The sequence below is a fragment of the Macrobrachium nipponense genome, chromosome 44 (assembly GCF_015104395.2).
Source record: "Macrobrachium nipponense isolate FS-2020 chromosome 44, ASM1510439v2, whole genome shotgun sequence".
Lineage (NCBI taxonomy): Eukaryota > Metazoa > Arthropoda > Malacostraca > Decapoda > Palaemonidae > Macrobrachium > Macrobrachium nipponense.
Genome location: NC_087221.1, coordinates 36693923 through 36716422, shown reverse-complemented (window position 1 = coordinate 36716422; position 22500 = coordinate 36693923). Strand labels below are relative to the sequence as shown.

The window sequence follows — 22500 nt, the reverse complement described above, 5'->3', positions numbered from 1 at the left end:
CCGTGGAAATAAAATGGTGAAATTTAAGGGCGTGTCCATTACGCCCACAGAGCAAACATTCTGTTTTATTGATGAGGTGCACTAATAATATAAGTGCAACTACTTATCAACTATGAGTAAGATTCACTCTAATTTCCAAGAGCTTCTTTTTTTTTCTTTGCAGTGTGTTATTGGAGTTATAATCTGAATAATACATACTATGTGTATTTACATCTTATGTATATATATGTTTAAATGTGTGTTTTCTGTTTGTATTTATGTATGTATCCAAACATAGCATACTTCATACCAAAAAGCCATTAATAAATTGGGAAGTGACTTATCTATTATACTACTGCCTCATTTTATCCACAATCATTACAAAAGCAGAGAAACAAAATAAAAAAAGAAATAATAAAAAAAAAGACAACCTCAAGAGACCAGGAATTTTATTGCCGTGAGATATCACTGTTACAACGACAATGAATCATTTTCTCTTCAGATTTGACGCAACAGAATTTCTTACTTGTCAATATAGCTGCAGATGAAAACTGGCCCACAGCACCAACATTGTTAATCATGCTACAAGAACAAAATACATAATGTATTTCTGACTAATGTATTTCTGACAGGGTAAGGTTACCGTAAATTTATAATTGTTCAATATCGTAGATACATTTCTTCATGCATGTATGTATCATATACGAGTACATATATATATAAACATAAACTATATAATATATGTATGCTTGTAATATACATATAACATATATAATATATACTATGTATATTTATATATACTTCATCTATAAACCTGGTGAGTGGAGGATTTTAAAATAAAAGCCATCTACTACTCTCAATAAATAAAATTGCAGAGAAGGATAAATCACTTTACCTTGCATGAGACGGCATGTTAAACCCTTGAGAGTTGAGACCCTAATCCCAACTGATGACTCAATGCATAAGCGTCACATGCCACCGTAATAAATCCAGAGATTACTCGCCATAACATTACGAGAGATTGTACGCCATTAGCATTGATAACAGGGTGTAATGTGACCATAACATTAACGTAAAGCATGGAGTGTATAACGTATTACTCTTTAGCCCTTTAGAGGAGACACGTTTCTCAAGACACAAAATTATGGCCTCTTTTTAGACATATGGACTTGGGACAGTAGGTTACCGAGTAAACAATGACATTTAAATGAGAAAGAACCCAATACGACCCGTCAACAAAAATCTCATGGGAAAATAATAAGTCACCCAACGAAGTAATTCCCTTTATATATATATATATATATATATTATATATATATATATATATATATATATATATATTATACATACATACATTAAACATACATAAAACCTTTCATAAACAATCCCTTTAATGTGTTGGTTTATATATGCACTGTAGAATAATCATATATTTATATCTATATGCAGACACAATATACATATTATATATATGTGTATACATATATGTATATATAAAAAATATGTATACACAATATATATGTATACACATACACATATAGAAAATATGTGCGCGAGCGCTCGCTCGCGTTTGTGTGTTTAGCTATGATTACATCACAAATAGCTGCTTATGAATTATACGGTCAAACGCTGTATGGAAGAGGCTATGTAAGATTTGAAAGCAAAATTGGATGCCAGTAACGGAGAGAAAATGAACTTCCTAGGAACCCAGTCTGAGCAGAAGCCTTCGATAATGTCAACAGAAAAATGACAATCTTCCTATCTGAGAGGCGAGTCAACACTCAACAATGACCTGCTTAAAAGCAAATATTATCCCTGCTCAAAAAGAAATTTGATCTTGTCATTAATGTATTTCCAGGCCGCTTCTTTCATACAATTTAATCTCCAGCCTTCCTTTGTGTCATTACGCAGATATGTGTTCGTTCTACAAATTAAAATGTTGTGGATCCATGACGGCAGTTCCACATTTCAATGACGTAGTCGAGTTTGAAAAAACCATAGTTTATCATAAACACTTCGAGTTTGAAAAAAGCATAGTTTATCATAAACACTTCGAGTTTGAAAAAACCATAGTTTATCATAAACACTTCGAGTTTGAAAAAACCATAGTTTATCATAAACACCTCGAGTTTGAAAAAAGCATAGTTTATCATAAACACTTCGAGTTTGAAAAAAGCATAGTTTATCATAAACACTTCGAGTTTGAAGAAACCATAGTTTATCATAAACACTACAACGTGAAGGCCTAGGGTCCTGTAGGTAATGAACTGAACCACTTTATGATTGAAAGATTTAACCACTGAAATAGCAGAACATAAACAGGATCACATACACGACGCTGGAAAATACATCATTGGCGTAAACAAAAGACTTGCGCCTCACAGCCAGTGAACTGAGTGAGAGAAAAATACAATACCTGACAATACTAGTACTATTCAATTTTAAAAGTGACCAATAAGAGGCAACCTTCTTCAAAGTATACTATACACTTTAAAAAAAGGACTGTAACCAATTACCCCCAATAAAAAACAAGGCAGACATCTTAACTTCGACGTTATCATAACCAAATAATAAATTGTAGTTTTATCCATAACACCAAAGAACTCAAGTCTCGAGCGCTAATGAGTTGGACGAATTTTTTTAGCTATGCTCTCTCTGTGTAGCATGGAAATTCGCTGTGCTCATAAGCCATGTAAATTAACATCGCATTTTTTTGTATATTCGAATTTCAACCCTGAATAACTAATTGCGGCGTTTATAACCCCGAACATTGGCGATATGACGCAATACTATCGTAAAATATGCTTGATTTTTTAAAAGATATATACTGGCTTTACAGAGCAAATTCAAATCCAGCTGGTTATGGCATTTAGACTCCAGTTCAACACTGAGAATTCCTTTGCCTGTTCTTTCGTATAACAACCCTCACCCGAGAGAGAGAGAGAGAGAGAGAGAGAGAGAGAGAGAGAGAGAGCCCTCACTGCATACGATAATTATTGTCCGTTTAAAAACAACGGGAGGACGTAATAGCGTTATATCTCGGATAATGCCTCCACCCGTTTTAAAAAAATAATACCGGTCTGGTATTACACGAGCTCTATTTACACAGGAAAGAGTTTCTTAATCGCTGGTAATTATTCGCTGTGGGGTTCATTGTGTTCTAGCTAAGCCTTGAGGATTAGGAGCGCGCATCTTCCTGAAAAAAAAAGTAATAATAATAACTGATGCCTTCAATCTTTTCTTGTCTTATCTAACCTTTAAAGCGGTATATTTTTGCATATGGATTTTCATACCCTCAAATATTAACCCACTAAAAACTCATTAATATCAAATTCCCTTTACACTGAGTAGCTAATTTACATCCAAACGGGTTGTTTTGTTTGTATGGTGTTTTTACGTTGCATGGAACCAGTGGTTATTCAGCAACGGGACCAACGGCTTTACGTGACTTCCGAACTACGTCGAGAGTGAACTTCTATCACCAGAAAAACACATCTCTCATTGCAAACGGGTTGGAATTAGGATAAAGTACTTAATTTAATCGACCATCACGAGAGATATGTGCAATATCGATTCTTTAAATACAGATCGAGTCACTCTCCAACGTTTTCAACTACATCATCTGTAAATCGGCAGATAACGCTGGCAGCTTCAATATTAACTTAGTCTAGCCTAAAATGAGACCACTTTGTCACACTCCGGCTTTCGAGAGAAAACGGGTGACAACGGGAATTTCGAAAGTAAACGAAGCCATAACTTTAATCTTTGCAATTCATGGAAAGCTGCCACGAATTCTTTCTTTTGTATAAGCACCGTGAAATTATAATGGGTTTAAGAATTTATGGTCTAATTAAACCTTTGCGTGTGATTGCAAAGATTTCTTATGGGGCAATTTTGCTTTGTCATAAAATACTAATGTCAGTTTATGAGGCATCGTTTAACGATTTGCTGTGTGGGCAAACTTTCGTATAAAACAAACTTAAATGGCCATTAACTTCAACAATACGCTCCTTGCGAGATGGTCTTACGAGCAAGAATCTCTCTCTCTCTCTCTCTCTCTCTCTCTCTCTCTCTCTCTCTCTCTCTCTCTCTCTCTCTCTCAAAATAAACGACAATTAGTGTAATCCTTTCCCTTACTTGCCTTACAAAAACTGTAAGACATTAAATTTCCCTTAAATACAAGAGAGAGAGAGAGAGAGAGAGAGAGAGAGAGAGAGAGAGAGAGAGAGAGAATATATGTAAATATCTTCCCTAAATTCCTACACTGTGCCTCAGGACAATATTTCGGCACCTGGTAGCAACGAAGACGGACGAGATAAATTGGGGGAATTTGGACCACATTCGTTTTCCCAACAGATATGGAATGTAAAGTTGGTAAGCGCACAACTAACAATAATTCCCTCTTTGGGATCACTTGTCGGTCAAATATTCGTTAAAATTGAAAGGAAGACAAATATTTGCGCAATCTTGCTAACCCACTGACAAACAAGCAGAGAAACGAACAAACGACAGACAAGACCTAACTTACCTGTCGGATACCATGATTAGAATCACGTTCATACAATCTGTATAATTAATATATATTTACATGTACATAAATAAAATATTCATAGCCAAAAGCATTTGACTCATTCGTCAGTATATATCAATTACAGTAAAATATACCTGTATGCGCAGAGAAGTATATATCAATTACATTAAAATATACCTGTATACATAGAGAAGTATATATCAATTACATTAAAATATACCTGTATACAGACAAAAAATTTTTTTTTTTTTTTAAATACTAGCATGGAAAAATAACAGCCCAAAGGAAAGGTTTCCAAAAACCTATAAGAGCCCAAGAAATCAATACCTTGGAGTATCTGGCAATAACCAGCGAACCGTTAAAAGATATTTCTAATGTAGAGCCGATAACGATATGGCTCCTCCAGACGATGATGTGATTCCGAGCGCCCATTAGACGATATTGTGGATCCATCTGCCAGAGACGAGCTCCCACGTCGGGCGAAGCTGACCCTTAAGGAGAGAGAGAGAGAGAGAAGAGAGGAGAGAGAGAGAGAGAGAGAGAGAGAGAGAGAGAGAGAGAGAGAGAGAGAGAGTCTAGTAAGTCCATTAGATGATTATAGTCGAGAGAGGATTACGTAATATTTGGTTTGTTTCTTTTGCATACAACGCCCTAGTTTCTTTAGTGGTATCGGATATTTCCCGATGTCTACGAACGTGTTTAAATGAATAACGTAGGTATACATAGCTCGAAAACATATGCACGTGTATATTATACACACACACACACACATATATATATATATATATACATATATATACATATATTAGTATTGTGAGAGAAACTTCCTTAATTGATGCGTTTTGAACTGTACTACTTTAAAAATCTTATTCTTTAAAAACAAGTCGTTATTTAAAAAAGATACCTTAAAATAAATTGGAAATCATGAATGAAAACATCGAAAGCGTGCCTTCCTTTTCTCTGCTATCGTATAACATAGTTTTCAGGCACATCCAATATCTGCGGGAAAAAAATATCCGGTTTAGGCAAAAAACCTGTTTCTCGTTATTTCTCCCACAACACACCGGTAACAACACCTCCCCCCACCCCCACTTTCTCCCCTCTACACCACAACACATCCCTACCCCACCCCCTCTCTGCTGTTTCCCCTTGGTGTTGCCAAACACTAGGATCCAAATAACTAAAACCTCTTTCAAGAGAATGCATACATTTGCATGTGCATGTATGCGTTTGAATACCACTAGCAAGCAAACACAAATAACTACCATAGATTACCATGGCTAAGCTTGTACAGACGAGAATACTAGTGCTATAGTAGATTCACATCAACCGTGCATCCGATGACTAGGCCAGTCCCTTACGACGCTCCTGATTGGCTGTTGATAAGCCAATCACAGGGCTGGAAACTCTCAGTCTCTCGAGAGAGTTCACGTACACAGGATGTATGTACCACCTCTCCTGAGGAATACGTCTTTCAAAAGTATCCCTCAGGAGAGGTGGAATATACATCCTGCCTATGTGAACTCTCGAGAGAGATTGAGAGTTTCCAGCCCTGAGATTAGCTTATCAACAGCCAATCAGAAGCGTCGTAAGGGACTGGCCTAGACATCGGATGCACGGTTAGTGTGAATCTACTATAGGGAAAATAGCATAAATCATAAAACATGTAAATATACTTACAAATTTGCTAAACAATCTTTGGATATACTCGTGGTATAAACGAATATTTCATCAAATCAATGAACGCACTAACAACAGTCACCTGTAATAGCACTCAATTCCTTGTGGTGTGTGAGTACACTGGCTGTTAGTAGGAAAAATATGAATTTTAGAGCTGAAATGTTCTTGACAATGAAATATACCAAATTTAATACACACTGAGCAACGATACGCGCAGACCTGATAACTCTTTGCACAGTAAGAATAAAACTGACGGTCCATATTCTAAAATATAGTGAAATGACAACCCCTGGTATGTACCCAGTTTCCTAGTAAATCACTATTATTATTATTATTATTATTATTATTATTATTCTTATTATTATTATTATTATTATTATATTATTATTATTATTAGTCTCAAAAATATGACCCCCAAAAAAGGGAGGAGATATCACAATTGTCTCTCTAAAAAAAAAAAAAATGCATTCTCAGCAACGTCTCAAGAGCAGCGTTTCCTCCACGCACCAATTACCTCACACCGCCATTTCCTCGTGTAGGCTTAATCTGCCAAGGTGAGATCTATTCAAATTCCTCCTCCCCAAACACCACCGTAGAGGGAAACGGAACTGTGAACATGACAAGTGGCTAAGACAGGTTATTCAGAGGGGGAACGGAAATGTGTGATATGCCATATTTAGTCAGGTGTGTGTGTGTGTGTGTGTGAGTTGTGAAGGGAAGGGGAGATGAGCTTAGGACAGAGAGACAGGAGTAACATTCCAGAAGGAGGAGGATGCAAGTGGTGGACGGAACGGAGGGGTGGGGGGAAGGGGTGGATTGGGAGAAGTTATGTCTACATTCCAGGAGCCAACACCGACACATTGTTGGAATGAACAATGAAGACAAACTCTTGCAACGTTAGATGACAAGGCTAACACAAGAGGGCAAATACAGATGAACACATTGGAGCAGACGGGAGGTGGGGATTGGCTCGATACTTGGATGTCTGGAAATGGCATACGAGACTGGGATAGGGTTGCAGTAGTGGTATCAAACAAAAAAGCAATAACAGGAGAGAGCTTTTTGATATTTAAGGCACTTAAAATACATCGTTATTCATGATCTCATGGAATGTAAAATGACTTACATCAACAATAACTGACGGGGGCCTGTGTATTTTCATTAGTTTCAGATTTATTTCAAACCGCCGTCGCCAATAGACAGTCGTGGATGAAGTCTACAGGTAATACACACCACTTTTATATATATCTTCTACCATCTAACCAGATTACCTCCACAGCGATTGTTGTGAGTTACACGCAGAAAACATATATGAAGTGCACATGTCTTTCTATACAGAATAATAAATGCGCTTTATCTCTAAGTCTCTTATGCACGCACGTACACATATAAACACAGATGCAGGCACACCCATATATATTATATACTGTATATGGTACAAACGAAGAATAAATGATACGAATACAATATAAGAAAGAAGGGAGGAAGGCAGATGAAACGAGACGCGAGAAACCTCTTTTTATTCACAATTCAATCCCATAATGTTTTCAACGAAAGCTGCACGAATAACGGTCAAAAACAATATACATAACGTCCGTTGCGTAATTTGAAATGCGTTATCTTACAGCCTGAGGGCCTTTGTGAGTGTATCACACCATACACCCACGAACAATTTGTTTTAATCTCTAACATTCCTGGATCCACTTACAAACAACAAACATCACTTTCAGCTTTACAAAAAGAACTAAGTAAAACAAACTAAACATAACAAGAGCTGAAATTCTCAAAATGTACTATTTTTTTTAAACCGTATCGTGCTTCCAGTGTTCCTCTTCAATTGTGGGAATTTGAGGAATACTTTCGCCCAAGTTACTCTTTAATGAATATCTTACGAGAGCTTTCTCGGAATACGGGCAATGTAAGCAACGAAGCGCCGATGTTTAGCCAGACTCGGAGAGAGAGAGAGAGAGAGAGAGAGAGAGAGAGAGAGAGAGAGAGAGAGAGAGAGGTTCTCACAACAGCAATAATTGTAATGCTCTATCATGTTGATATCAGTAAAAAAAAATAGACGTAAATTCCAACATTTTCATTCAATTTTACTAAGGTAAAATATACAAGAAAGATAAAAATGACAACATAACAGCACTCATGAACAACAATAAATATGGCAGAAACAAAAAAAGTCTGGATGAGAAGCTATCAACCTTTTTCCAAGGCCATTATCTCATCTGAGATATCAGATCATCGACCGTTAAACTCACTGGCCTAATTATGAAACCAAATTCATTATATAATTGTAGCCAAATGTCTTATTAGTCTTATTATGCAATGACTTTCTTAGACATTTAGCCAATGTCTCTGTTCGTCTATTTGTCTATTCTGCGCTATTCCTAAAGAACGGTTCGTCTATTTGCCTAGTAGAAGTAGAAAGAAATAGCTACATACTAAGGTGAATAGTGCAGTATTTGTGCTTGGGCTCGACGCACTGTTTGTAATCATATGGTTATATTATGCTAGTTTTCTGCACAAGATATTCCTTTCTGGTTTAGCAGTTAAAAGACAGAATGTGGCCATAACTATTGCCTTCTTTGTCTCTAGAAACATCCATAATTATAACTGGTTCACTTAAGGTAGATTCTTGGGTGATCCCTATACCTACGAGACGTTAGTTTGGCGGCCGCTGATTGGCTGGGAGCTGCCTACCTCCCGGTACCAGCCAATCAGCGGCCACCAAACAAACGTCTCGTAAGAATAAGGCTCAACCGAGAATCTACCTTAAGTGAATCAGTTATAGTGGAAACGGCTTTTGGTCCTAAAATAACATTCTCTCTCTCTCTCTCTCTCTCTCTCTCTCTCTCTCTCTCTCTCTCCCAAAATCAGATACATTTTTTATATCCATCCAGGAGCGTTATAAGAGGCCAATTCATTGGCATCAAGAGGGTTCCACGAAACTTGCTAAACCCCAAGCGAGCATTACCTAGATTACATAGACGGCATTAATAGCTGAAGCATACCGCGAAATCCTGCCAAGGCCTAGAAATTCTCACTATGAATTACCAGGTTTCAAGAACCTACGAGGAAAATGAACCTTATGTAGCATCGAGCACAGATGGTTATGAGCATTCACACCCACCATTAAGGGTGTTTGTGTCACCAATGAGAGTTTAGCATTGCTATTATATTATTATCCCCATAACAACAACAACAATAATAATAGTGATTGTGTTCCTGAACATTTTCTGCGAACGGATGAACGAATTATTATTAATACAGTGGGGATTATTATTAATATTATATAAGGTAGATAGATGACTATACAATATCAGAGAATCTGACAAATGAAATCTGTATGGGCTAAAGGATTAACCCCCCCCCCCCACCACAATGGTGACAAATAGTGACTATGGCTACGACCCTAAATAAAAAAAAAAACCAAAACAACTTACTGTTTTAAATTTTTTTATGGGCATTCTTTATAAGGAAAATATTAAAGATATATCAGTCGACTTCCACTGCATACTCCCAAGTTCAAATACCGCACAGGGCTTATAGATTCGACTGGAATATGGTCCTGATATCCATGAGAGTTAAAGAAAAGACGGTTCACTGAGTTCCATAGGCGAGTGGTTAAGTGCTCAACTGACAGCTGATAGGAACAAGTTCGATTCCCAGAGAAACCAGAAGTCTCTACCCTTTTATTGCTTATTTCTGGAAGAAGAGGACAAATATGCATGGTGGAACATGATGAATATATAAATAAAGGTAGAAGCCACGAAGAAAATTGAAACACTGGAGTGCTGCTAGATCCTCAGTAAAGGACCTTGAGTCGAAAGATCTGGCAGCATCCATTGTTTCACTGTCCTTCGTGGCTTCTATCTATCTATCTATCTATCTATCTATCTATCTATCTATCTATCTATATATATATATATATATGATAGATAGATAGAAAGATAGATAGATAGATAGGTAGAAGCCACGAAGGACAGTGAAACAATGGATGCTGCCAGATCTTTCGACTCAAGGTCCTTTACTGAGGATCTAGCAGCACTCCAGTGTTTCAATATTCTTCGTGGCTTCTACCTTTATTTATATATTCCTCATGTTCCAAAGTTTTCGTGATTCAGTTATACATACATACATACATACAAACACACACACCTACATACATACAGCCAAAACATCCTGTATCAAAGTCTAATTAACTCGTCCTTGGCCAACAAACTTGAAAAAAAAATCCTGAAATCCATTAACGATATTTTGAGTTACATTACGGACAGAAACAGACATACAAACAAACAGACTTTGTGAATTAATGAGCTACGGCTGAACTTGGCATGCCGAGATAACTAATGGTAATGCGAGGCTTAACAGACCTGACGAGTAGTTAACTATTTGCATAACACAGGATTCTGAGAGGTATATATTCGACCCAGTGGGATGGAAAGATGCTGCAGGCAAAGTAAGGGAATAACTATCCATCTGTCCATCTGTATCTCACACACAGGTAAATAAATATATACATCACAGAAATATCTAACTTTAATTTAAGGAAAGGAGAGAATGATTAAAATGCTATTCACCTTCTGAGTGTAAATTTATCGGTAAATTTATATAAATTCTAACTTTAAATTAAACCAGGCATCCTTTGTCGTCAAGTTGACTCCCGTTCGTTTCATTTTCTGAAACTGAATTTCGTCATTTGAGTGGAATGCAAAGCCCAATATAATCAAGGTAAAATAAAATATATTCATTATTATGCCGATGAGACCGAAACTTGCATTGCAATTAATGTTAGTTGTTGCAACAAAATTGCTATTTAACCAAGTAAATTGCTATTCAACCAAAAAAAAGGCTATTTAACCAAGAAAATTTCGATTTAACTCAGAAAATTGCTATTTAACCAAGAAAATTGCTATTTAACCGAGAAAATTGGTATTTAACCAAAAAATTTCGATTTAACTAAGAAAATTTCGATTTAACTAAGAAAATTTCGATTTAACTAAGAAAATTTCGATTTAACCAAGAAAATTGCTATTTAACCAATCTGTTTAAAAGAAAGTGGTCAAAGATTCATGAAATACAGAAGATTGCTATCTTTAACCAATCTGTTTAAAAGAAAGTGGTCAAAGATTCATGTAATACAGAAGAGATCAAATCTTTTAAAGAAAGACTGGATCAAGTTGGAAGACTCTCGTGTTCGTGACTTCCAGAGACTAATTTTAGGGGGTCAGAATACGAAATTAATTTAGCTTAAGATCCTGGCGAGATAATATATTTAAAAAACTCATAAACAATTTAAACTGGGTTTCTCCTTCCATAGTTACTAAAATTTCCAGCCAACGGCTCGAGGTTCATCTCTAGGGAAACGGCAACCCTAAAGTCTTGTAAATGGCCTTTAATTTGATTCTTAGGCTTAAGATATCTTGTACTTGTCTGCCTACTACACACAGTGGTTGTAGGAAGACCCATCCGAGGAGTCTTCCACCCTATTATATAAATGTAAGATAAAGAAGAGGTAAAGATGATTAATCATAACAACATTCTATGCATATACACAGTTAATAAATTAATAATTTACCTTATAAGTTTTCTCCCATTGTCATTTTAAACGTAAGTGTAAATAAATCAATAAAAGAAAAAAAAGAGAAAAATTGTTCTTTACGTATAAAACAACTCTATTCAGGTAAGAAATTTATACATTCATGCTTATAGTTTTAAATTACCATTGAGAATGCAAATAACTTATCGAGCATGCATATCAAATCATGGAAAAGCTTGTAGAACCATTTATATCATATACTACCTTGACATTCTTACAAAGTGAATACCTAATTCCCTAATAACAGACCACGGGTCTTTTGCAATTACGATGGTGCGGTTCACGTGCTCACGAAGTGGACACAAGACAGTCAAACACGCGTCCTCTGGTCCATTATTATTAATAATAAGAGGCTTTCGTATAAAGCTACAACTAACTACAGGTGTCAATGAATGATTGACAGTACGATGAAGTATGCACTGAACACGCACTTACGTTCAGTGACTTCTAGGTGCTCCCAAGTAATCCAGAAAAACGGTAATAAAATTACTGGTTAAACCAGAGAATTTGTTTTATCAAATTACCAGGGATTTCCATAGTTTACAGACTCCAGGTTAAGAGGAGGAAACAATGTGCTTATCAAAGCATACTCCTGAGGTCTGTTTGCAAGCATCAAGCCCAGTAGATGTTACCAGGAATGAAAAGGCTCTATTTTCAATAGTAAACAAATCTGATACGAATGTAATCTTAAAGTAAGGCACCTTTGTATTTATTATTTATTATTATTATTATTATTATTATTATTATTATTATTATTATTATTATTATTATTATTATTATTAATCGAGCAAACCTATTTAAAAAAACGTTAAGCAAAGTCTAAATCGCGGTCAACTTTAAAGAAACAGTAACGCTAAATATTGCTGACAGTAGGACATTCCTCTATTAAACGAAATACAAGAACATTATAGAAAAAAAAGGGATCGATAACGTATTTCCAAGATATTATTTCACGGTAACGTACGTCTCTGCCAACTTATTTCCTTTCACATCGTAACTTCACATCAGTTTTCCAGCGGGTACCGAGAGCCGCCATTTTTCACCGGGAGGGGCCAATGCTTCACCGAATGGGCCGCTGGAGAGAGTATCAATAATATTCAATAGCCTTGGCCCAGATCAATTTACGAGTTTTATAGCTCAAGGAAACAGAAACTAGATTCTTGAGGATCTTGTCAGGGAGAGGCCTTAACTCTTCCCATCTTCCGGGTATGTTTCTGAATAGTTTAACCAGAGGGTGAGATAGTTTTCGCTTTCCATATTATTTTCTCCGAAAGAAATACCTAAGTCTCATTCATTAGGAAGGCGAAGCAGAGTGACAATATCGATCGAAACTTAAGTCAAAATTTGTGCCTTTCGAAGATCAGCAATTTTCAAGAGACCATCATTATAAGATATCCACTTCAATAGCGATGACATACTAACGGCGTCGATAAAATTACAAATTCTTTTTAAAATTAGTATCGGTAAGTTTTCCTCCTACAAAAACACACCCTTTGGAAATTGGGCGAGCAGGCGTGTGACTGGTTGAATTATTAATATAAAATGAAAATACAAACGGGATACTACGAAACATGTTTTGAAGTAATTTCTAGACCTCTCTTTTAACCAGATACGAAAGTTCTGCATGGGCGAGAACCGATGCATTAGTTTGTTTGTTCATGAAATCATTTTTATAGTGTTCAATGAAATGAATGCACATAAAACTTTCGGATCTGTTCTCGACAGTGACCCCCAAGGGTTTCTAACCCGGTATGTATCCGCATCTGAGGCGTGTTTGGTACAAATCCGTTGGGTTGCTTTTGTTTTAACCCAGTATGTATCCGCATTTGCGGCGTGTATAGTACAAGTCCGTTGGGGCTTTTTTTTTTTTTGTTTTAATCAGCTATGTATCCACCTTTGCGGCATGTTTAGTAGCAAGCTGTGTTTTTTTTTTTTTTTTTACCCGGTATGTATCCACCTTTGCGGCGTATTTGGTACACGCCCTTTAGGGATGCTCGTAAAAACATGAAAAAATCTATAAATATCATAGAGATATTAACCCCAAAGAAATATTGGTCCTAGATACCGAGCCCAGAAGCCCCTTAAAGATCCAAACTTTCGATACTGGAAGGGGCTCGTATGAAGTAAAGCTGCAATTTACTAAAACTTCTACTAAAAATGTACCAAAACTATTAAAACTTTTCCTAACAAACTCTCAAAACAGTATTATTACGACAGACGACAAAGTCTTACGTAATTCCATCTCATAAATAAACAAACGTACCTAAATCCTGGTCTGAAATTTAATTCTCGAAAGAATAAGCCATAACGATCCGTCATCATCATATCCTCCCCCCCACCCCGGGTCCCCCTACCCAGGGTACAAGATGGTTTAAAAAGAACCAGATGACCTTTTACGTCTGTGACCTTATCTCTCTTTCTCTCTCTCTCCCTTCGTCGTCTTTGTGGTCGTTCTCTCTTTTAACTCTTTCCTCCTCCTCTTCCTGTTCCTTTCTCTTCTCCATTCCCCATCCACCTCCCTTCTCCTCACCCCTCCCCTGACCCTCTCCTCCTCCTCCTCCCCTCACCCTCTACTTCTTTCCTCCCCCCCTTCCCATCGCCCTCTCCCCCCCTCCTCCTCCTATTCCTCATCCACCTCCTCCTTCTCCTTCTCCTCCCCTTCCCTCACCCTCTACTACTCTCTTCTCTCCTCCTCTCCCCCCGACCCCGCCCCACCTCCTCCATTTCGCAGGAAGAACCAGACCCGCCGTATCATAAATAGATCTTCGAACGGAAATAACGCCGAGGCAATAACTGGCTTCAAAAGAAAAAGACACAACACTTCGGGGTAACTCTCACATCTTTGAAAGCGCCGGGGAAAGCGGTCGCGGGGAAAAGAAAGAATAATGAAAGGCGAGATGACAAAGGCAATACTGCTATTTACCACGGGGACAGGGGATGAACGTTTCTCATTTTTCCCGAAAGAAACTTGAAAAGCTGAATGACTGTGGATGTTATAGAATGAAAATAGAGCGGTGTGTGTATATGTACAGATACAGTGTGTCTCCGTAATGCAGGTTTATGTGTATGTCTGTATAATTGTAAATAAGGCATACAGACCCATAATATATATATTATATATATATTACATATATTATATAAGTAAATAAACTCTTCTGTTAAAACAGGATACGTCTCAAGTACAAAAGGCCTATTAAAACACTTTTTTTTTTACAGCTAAGGACAAACATATCTCGGTGGACTAACTTCCACCCTTATCAAGTAGTGAATGACAGGAGGATTTACATTCACTACTTGAGAAGGGTGGAAGTTAGTCCATCGTAATATAGCCCTTGGCTTAAAACCAGTTTTTAAGCCTATATATATATATATTATATATATATATATATATATATTATATAATAGGGCCTATATATATATATATATATATACATTGCATGTAGGATGTCAGAATATTTTCAAAGCCGAGGAGGTCATAATCAGTGGCTTGGTTTCTTTCTGTTGATGATTACTAGGATCAAGCTGATCTAATTGGTTTAAAAGAAATTTTGCAAAATAATGCCCCTTAAATTGCGGCTACGACTACATATGCTTCAATTTATTACCGTCACTAACTAGTGGTCAAAATAAAACTGCAGCTGCCTGCTGTTCGTAACAGAAAACGCGACCAGAACAGATGATCAAAAATCCGAAAAAGAAAACGTACATATTACAGAGGTTGAGCGACCACGATGATAACATTTTTGGAGGTTTGGTGAACCCTACCATTCTTTGACTGCTCTTTATAGCTGATCATTTGGGCCCCATTCTTAGAAGGACTCCGTGACTATTCGTGGAAACAGTGACACGCTGGGAGAGGATATGAGGAGCTTTCTTTTTCAAATGTCAATCGGCGAGTCATTTAAATGTCAGCTTGAAATATACAGTAGCAACTCCCGCCTTGCTATTTGTTTTGAGAGTCCGTGTACAGTTCACTGGTTATTTTATAAATGTAAAAAATGTACTTACTGACTGCTGAGACTGACATCTTACATTGTAAATAAATAAAACATAATACATACACAGATACATAATATAGATACATACACACGCGCATATACTGTAAGTACTAATATATATATAATATAATATAAATATATGTGTGAGAATATTGCTGGTGCGTCTTTTGAGCAGGCGGAGAAAGCGGCTGGTGTTATGGAAATTTTCTGCACGCGAGGTTCATCCACTATTCATAAGTTTGAGTGCAAATAAGGTAGATATATTTGCCTCTTCTTTTCTTAGTCGCTGGAGCCCGTTAGGGAAAAATTGTTACTCCTGAGAACTAATTCGAATATATATATATATATATATATATATATATATATATATATATATATATATATATATACATACATCCATCAAGAGAAAGGTTAAAACATAATTAGAATGCAAGTAGATCCGAAGACTAAAAAGGCTAATAATAAAATTAATGTGTACTATTTTTTTTTAAATCTTGGGTTCTATTTGCTTTGTAAGTTTTGTTGTCGTTTTATTTGTTTTACCAAATCTGTTAAATCTTGATAGTGACAATTCTTAAATATAAATTATATATATTATATATATATATATATATATATATATATAATATATATATATATATATATATATATATATATACATACATATAATATAAATATACCTGGATTATATCCTAAAAAGGAAAGAATCCACGTGTCCTTGTACTGAATGATAAGTAATTCAGTGACAGGACAGTAATAATAAGAAAAAACTGGAGCTTTGCAAGTCCTGATACTGGGCGAGGCCATCTGGTTTAGAAGATATATACTTTCTTGGGAATCAGTAAGCCCAGCTTTTATGGATGTATCTATACCTTAGCATTTTCTCTCTCTCTCTCTCTCTCTCTCTCTCTCTCTCTCTCTCTCTCTCTCTCTCTCATCTCTCTCTCTCTCATCTCCTCTCTCTCTCTCTCAATGATTATGGATAAGATACTAAATGCAATTTTCCTACAAGAATTCTTCTTCTAGTACCATATCAACGTGGAAATATTAAATCATTTTATTGAGAAGGTCAATGGAAAGCACAAATAACTAATTTAATAATATTAAATCCATTCAAAATATCTGAGCAATAATAACAAAAGAAAACAAAAACATTGACCAATTTTCAAATTCAGTAATATATTCGGAGCTTGATTTCTCAATTGGAAAAGATGACACCGAATTCAAAGGCTGAGAAACTGCTGCCGAAATGAGAGAGAGAGAGAGAGAGAGAGAGAGAGAGAGAGAGGCCTTCTTATGAATTAACAAAAAGGACCCCTAGTAAATGTTATACATCATTCCACTGAAAGGCAGTGTTAACGAAACACTAGGAGCGCTGGAAGACCTGGTATTTAACGAAATTACCCGGCTTAAGAGGAATTAACTATTTGGATCCTTAATAAGCTCATAATACTAAATAGAACGACTGCAAAATTAACCTAATTTTGAATTATCGATTGAGATGCAAAGGTCGAATTTTGCGACTGCATTTTAGCAGTTTCTACCTTTTTATGGCAGGTAACTGAGGATAAAATTAATAAGGTCATTGTGAAGGTAAGAAAAATTAAAAGTGGGATGACGAAGGGGATGCTATCCATCACCAAAGCGACACTAATATATATATATATATATATATATATATATATATATATACTAGATATATATATACTATGATATACATACATACATATATACATATAGTATAATACATATGTATACACACTCACACGTGCCGTTACCTGTGATACAGGCGTTAAAAATACTTCTGTAGATTAATACGTTGCAGGATTATTCCAAAATGTAAATAATTCCTTTTTTGTAATGTTTGACTGCTACCTTGGGGATAAGAAGCATACTGTGTGAATATTTACTCAATTGCTGTAAAAGTTCAAAAAGCTAAATTTATATAATTTGTTACTTTACGGTATGATTGGATATTTGGGTAACAATGATACAGTCAACTTTGCATCGTTGAAAGAAAACGGACATAACACATTCCTAGGGGTGAACTGTGTTATTTGCAGTAATGGAAGATTCCACTCTTGCACAGACTGCTCTTTAAAGAGATAAATCATTATTTTCGCATTTCGTGGAAGGGATCGGGAACCCTTCTCAGAAACTGGGACATGCTGGAAAAAGATAAGTAGAGCAGTTTTCGTTAAATGTCAATCGGCGAGACAGTGTAAATGTTAGCTTGAAATATATATTTGCCCTCCCGACTTGCTCAGTGATTATGTGCATTACGTGTAACAATGCGAGTACGAGTCATATATATATATATATATATATATATATATATATATATATATATATATATACAAATGTGTATAAATAAATATTATTTACATGTATATATTATATCTATGCATACATAATGTATATAGCATATATCGCTCAATAAATTCCCCCTCGGTTAAGCATATATGAAAATATATTAATTCGAGGTAGAGAGCGAATTAGATATTAAAGGACATTTGTAGTTCGATATATATATATATATATATATATATATATATACGTATATATATATATATACATACATATATATACATGTATATATATATTATATATATATATATATATATATATATATATATATAACTGGGACGCTGCAAGTTCTGATACCAAACCAAACCATCCGTTTAGGAGAGACATGCTATCTGAAGGATCAATAAGCCCTGGATACCATCATCAAAAAGACAGCAGTACGCTCCAAATATGGTACAAATCTACCAACCGAGATAAAAATGTCCGCTTTCGCAGATAAAAAAAGACAGCAGTACGCTCCAAATATGGTACAAACCTACCGAGATAAAATGTCAGCTTTCGCAGATAGATCTTAAGCATATTCTCTTTCTTTCCATCCCGGATGACAAAGGAACGCATATCTCTCTCTCTTCTCTCTCTCTCTCTCTCTCTCTCTCTCTCTTATAAAAGAAGTCGGTGTGTGATATATCAGCTGTCCCTCTGAAAACCGGACTTACATTATTCGCATTACGATGTAAAAAATAAATAAGCTCAATATTATGATGTCCAAACACATTTTAGAATAATTATAAAATTTAAAATTTGTTTACATTAAGGATTAAACTGGACACAAATAGAAAGACCCCAAACAAAGATCACCCACAAACTTACACTTAAAATAAAACCCAGTGCGCAAATAAGCATGCGCGCGAAGGTCTTCAGTTATGAGATTGGTCCTCATCATGTCATTCCTGAGAATTCATGACCTTGACCCTTATCTCACAATATTCCGAAATTTCCTCAATACATCAACCGGCAACCAATGACCATTTATGCCAGACCATCCAAGAGTAATTAATGTGTAATTGTTGCAATTATCTAAAAAAAGGACACCTAAATGTAAAAAGGAAAATATATCTCACCAGAGTGAAGAAGACGGTCCCTCGAACCATTAGTCTCCAAGTAGGAAGGGATTCCTACCTTCAGGAACTTGAGAATCAAACAGTAAACAGTATCAAATTCAGCCGAAAGACTTCGCGATATACTCACAATACGCAGCTGTGTCGAAGCAGTGAACAAACGTCGAATTTCTTACCTGAAACGAAAAAAATATTATAATCAGTAAATTGATTTCAACATCTACTTCACGGCATTTCATAAAACAAAATTGTTTACGCAAACGTATACATAACGCGTAAATTTAATTACGCCGATAAAACTAAACATAAGTCTAGATACACAAGTTTAAAAGCTTGTTAAAGGAGACTGATAAAAATTGAAATTTATGATTCTATAAAAAAAACCAAAAAATTCACCGTGACGAGGCCTATGTATTTGTCGGAATGTTGTGGTATATTTTTCTCGTTACTTTCAATTGCCGTTTTAAAATTAAACAAATAATTAAACTCTTAGATTACATAAAGAAGAACCCAATCGATTCCCCCCCCCCCCACACACACACACATGAATACACTAATACATACAAACACGCACACACACACACACACACACATATGTATATTATATATATATATATATATATATATCCTATATATATATATATATATATAATGAAGATAAAAGGCCCATAAAACGCTATTTGCCTTTTATCGTACATTTATACTGTATTATTACAGTAAAAGACAACCATATATATATATATATATATATATATATATATATATATATATATATATATATATATATATATATATATATATATATTAAGGGTTTTTATCACAAATAAAAAAAAACGTCAAACAAAATCAAAACCATGAATTCAGCACTATCACCCAAGTCACTCGACCGGAGAATCCCCATTGTTTAATATCCCACGACCTACTTTTCCACCAAATACTCGAACTCACGAGGGCGATATCAGGAGCAGCTGAAGTCTTCTCGAGGGCGACGTTCAACACTGTCAAAGGTATTAAGGACACAATCATCAAGTCTCTCCTACGTCACCGCTTCCCCTTCAGTTCTCCTTCAGGAAGCGCGGCAGCATTCTCATCAACGTCTTCCTCATTTACTCTCTTTCTCTCATTCTCATTAACTTCGTCCTCATTTTACTCTTATTCTGTCATTCTCATCAACCTCTTCCTCATTTACTCTTTTTCTCTCATTCTCATCAACGTCTTCCTCATTTACCCTTTTTCTCTTTCTCGCTCTCCTTCATCGTGATGATTAAAGCTTGCATTCTCTCCTTTCACCGTCGTCATTTACCCATCATTATCTTCTTCAGCTCCGTCTTCGTCACCATTCGTCGTCTCTTCACCATCATCATCATCATCATCGGCATCTTTATTTCCCAGGCCATTTTTATCAATGCCATCGCTGTCATCACTCGACCGAAGAAACCACTTGAACTTGTTAAACTCTCTTCTTTTTGGATGACAGCTCCTTCAAATACTGCATTGTCCTCTTCCCCACCCCACCCCATCCCCTCACCTCATCTCACTTACTCTCCTTGCCTAGGAAAGTGTGTGTGTTGCCCTTCCTACCTTCCTACCCCCTCCCTTCAACAACACCAATCTCGAAGGATAAGTTTTTGTCCATTGTCCATCCACATCACCGTTCTCCAGTGCCTCTTTATCGGTAATAATCTCTCTCTCTCTCTATCGCCCTCTTTCCATAATTACAATACACAATAACCGAGCTACCATACAGACCGCCACCCAACTCTGACAAGTGGTACTTTGGTCAGATTCGGTGTCAGAAGTGCGTGCAGTAATGAGGTCAATAGGCTGGTGTGAGTAGGGGATTTTGGCCCTTTTGTGAGGTATATGGCATTCATTATTTTTACAGACAAAGGTTCATTTCCACCAGTTTTTCTCTGTATCCTGAAAACGGATGGACAGATTTTGATGGACTGAAAATTTCCACTGATTTCTAGGCGCCACGGCATCCATCTCGTCCATTATAGTTAAAGATAACAGTCTCGCGGTCAAGTACACACTTGAATCTTAACTTATGGAGAGAAGCGGGGATAAGGAAGTTCTGAGAACACCTATAATGGACAAAGATGATGATTATTTCTCTTTAGCGACGAGAGTGTCAATATTCCTTTACCTTCAAGTGTAATCATTTACATTCAGTGTTCCCTCACTATAATTATAGTACTATTTTCTAAATTTATGTCTGAATACGCCATAAAATATACATTTCATACCATCACAGTTTAAGTTTCACATTTCTAAATCACCCACAGTTTAATGATGATGATATCACATTTCACTTAAAGTAGCAATCTTACAGGACACGGCTTAACATTTTTCTACCGAGCTAATAACCCATAAATAATAATCCGTGTTAAAAAACATGGACGGATTTACGGTATTCGAAAAATCATCTTTAATTAGGTCTAGACATAGCTACTCACATGCACCATAATTTCCTTTTTTTCCTTTTTTTTTTTTTTTTTTTTTTTTTTTTTTTACCCAATGTTGAATATCTACTCATAATGATAAATATGATTCGAGTATCTTCTAGCGCTAAATTCAATATTTTCGGAAGATAAGCTTCATGTTCAGTTCATGTCAGTCAATTTAGCTAATGATGTGAAAAATGAAACCCACTTTAAGAAAAAGTGAATACCATAAAGGAAATCAGGAATTTCTACCATTCAAAACGCCTTCTCAGTGTATTACTACACCTCACTACACGAAAACAAGATGCAGAACTGAAATATATAATTCGTGGGTTACTGAAAAATACCCAGCTGATTACCATAATTCCAATTACTTCATTGTCTATATATAGTCACTTTGAACAAATTAAGACATCATTAACACTTCTGGGCATTAAAAGAAGCAAAACTGATCTCACCACCACCACCACCCGCCGCGCTTTCTCTCTCTTTAAGCTAAAGCCTTTTCTCCTTTCCTTTCCTTGGAAGAGGCCAGGCCCTTGGGAACCCAGTGTCAACATTTTCTGTCAACCTCCACGCGAGGCACTCCAAGGGATCTCTCTCTCTCTCTCTCTCTCTCTCTCTCTCTCTCTCTCTCTCTCGACCTGGTTCTCGAGATTTGTGGAAAGAGAAAAGGTTTAATCTACACAGCTTCTCACACAGATCATTACGGCAGAAAGCTGACGTTTCAGATATCACCTAATATAAGCTTCTTCTTCACAACAACTTGATCCTCCTTGTGTAGGCACAGTTTTGCCTTTAACGTCTGTTAATACCACAGGTGGGGATTATTGTATGT

General features: G+C 36.1%; 1 protein-coding gene across 1 annotated transcript in view; it reads right to left on the bottom strand.

Moving 5' to 3' along the window:
* Positions 1-22500, bottom strand: part of LOC135204191 (solute carrier family 12 member 6-like) — a 1011876-nt gene that overhangs the window by 488202 nt on the left and 501174 nt on the right. The gene's annotated exons all lie outside the window — the stretch shown is intronic.